Source organism: Schistocerca cancellata, unplaced genomic scaffold (genome assembly GCF_023864275.1).
Source record: "Schistocerca cancellata isolate TAMUIC-IGC-003103 unplaced genomic scaffold, iqSchCanc2.1 HiC_scaffold_284, whole genome shotgun sequence".
NCBI lineage: Eukaryota > Metazoa > Arthropoda > Insecta > Orthoptera > Acrididae > Schistocerca > Schistocerca cancellata.
Window position 1 is genome coordinate 7501 of NW_026046306.1, and position 2500 is coordinate 10000.

A 2500-nucleotide genomic window follows, 5' to 3' on the forward strand; every position below is an offset into this window, starting at 1 on the left:
GCACCTTAACCTAACCAAATTTGTAACGCAATTTGTACCGCAATGTACGCAATTTGTACCGCAATGTAACGCAATTTGTACCGCAATGTAACGCAATTTGTAACGCAATTTGTGTCTTAACCTAACCCACGTTGTGCCTTAACCTAACCCACGTTGTGCCTTAACGTAACCCACGTTGTGCCTTAACGTAACCCACGTTGTGCCTTAACGTAACCCACGTTGTGCCTTAACGTAACCCACGTTGTGCCTTAACGTAACCCACGTTGTGCCTTAACGTAACCCACGTTGTGCCTTAACGTAACCCACGTTGTGCCTTAACGTAACCCACGTTGTGCCTTAACGTAACCCACGTTGTGCCTTAACGTAACCCACGTTGTGCCTTAACGTAACCCACGTTGTGCCTTAACGTAACCCACGTTGTGCCTTAACGTAACCCACGTTGTGCCTTAACGTAACCCACGTTGTGCCTTAACCTAACCCACGTTGTGCCTTAACGTAACCCACGTTGTGCCTTAACCTAACCCACGTTGTGCCTTAACCTAACCCACGTTGTGCCTTAACCTAACCCACGTTGTGCCTTAACCTAACCCACGTTGTGCCTTAACCTAACCCACGTTGTGCCTTAACCTAACCCACGTTGTGCCTTAACCTAACCCACGTTGTGCCTTAACCTAACCCACGTTGTGCCTTAACCTAACCCACGTTGTGCCTTAACCTAACCCACGTTGTGCCTTACCTAACCCACGTTGTGCCTTAACCTAACCCACGTTGTGCCTTAACCTAACCCACGTTGTGCCTTAACCTGCTCTGTAATGGCATATGACACGTTACATTAATCTAGTGTTGTCTAACCACAACCCTCTGAATATAGTTCGCTACTCGCACCGCCCACCCTCTTGTGTGTCGTTTCATGTTGAACACTTCGCAAGTGTTGCTTACTTTTTACATGCTCCCGCTGTACACTGTAATGTGGACAACTGCAGGATGTACATCGCCCCCCCCCCCTCCACCCTGCCTTCGCACGCTGGTCGTTCAGGTGCTTGCGTGTTCAATGCCCTTCGCAGCTGTTCACTGGCATTCGCATGTCGAAGCGCTCAGTCTACGTCGTGGTACGGCCTGTGTCCACTGTCCGCTGATATCGTAAGCTTAATCCTCACATTGTACTGCACATAGGTCCGTATGTACTGAATGATACGCTGTGGCACATGTGTGACCGTACGACTGCGCCCAACAACAGCGAACCATACGGTCCAAATGTTGTGCACTCAGCCACGTGCCGTCTCCCCATAACAGCTACATTGCAGTGTGGTACGCCATAGAGACGTGTGGGAGTAACGGACGCCCTGGATGGCGATCAGCATGAGCCGTCTGTTGATGTAGTGGCGCGTGTATTCAAACGTAGTCGTCTCTTCTCACACAGTGTGATAGCATGGTGCACCGCGTTCCACATCTGCGACATGGTACAGATGCTGGTTGACAGTCGGTCTCGTAATGGACATCGCATACGTAGGGGGCCACCTCCCACGTGTTCTCTAGTCGTGCACATTTTGTTGCGTGTATGTGGGCAGACGTAGTGTGTCGTGACACCTAACAGACAGGTATGCAATAATCGTTGCATTTGCAAACTGGGATGGACGTCTACGTTTGCTGTGACGTGACGCAACGCAAATGAACAACTGGTAAACCCATTGTGGTGCGGTTGTTGTTGCTGGAGGTAAATCAGTAAGGGCAAATCTGTGTGTGAAGCGATACGCGGCGGTGGCTGGGTGGGACCGTCCCCGGCCGGTGAGGGGGGGCCGCCCGGCGTGCTGGCCGCGCGGTGCGTGGGCGCACGCGCTACAGCCGGCTGGTGGGGGCGCCCAGTGGCAGGCGCGCCGGCCGACGGACGCGGCAGGCGGCGCAGCTGCGCGCCGGGGCACCCTGCGCGCGGCGCCGGGCGGCCAAAGTGGGTCCTCGCGGGCCCGGTGCGAAGCGCGGTGGACATCTGCAGTGTGCTGGTCCGACTGAGGACTGTGTGCGTTGAGGATGCGCCGCCGCCCGGCACTCGGCGCCGCGACGCCGTCTGCTGCTCGGTCGCCCCAGCGGTTCTCGCTGGTGGTTTGTATCGCAGTTGTGCAGACGTGTTGGCACGTGCGCTGTGCTGGGAGAGTTCGCTTCGGCACCCACGTGGGGCCTTTGCCCTTCTGTGGCGCTGGCGTTGGAGCTGCCGGTCACCGTAGGTGGCGCGTGTAGTCTCCCGCCGGCAATGCCACGACAGCACGCTCCCGGGCCTCTGTCGGCAGCGGCAAGCTCAGTTGGGAGCACGGGTGGTCGCACCTAAAGCGTCTACTCGCCTAACTCCGGGCGATTGCGCCTCTCTCGAACCCGACCAAGTACTTAGGACGGCGCTGCGCGCCGCCGGGACCTGAGAGGGTTTCGAGGTGTATTGTGCAGGGGAGCTCAGCCTCCTCCTGTTTGCAGAATAATTGAGCGGACGCTTGCGTGTTCGCGCGGGCCCCTG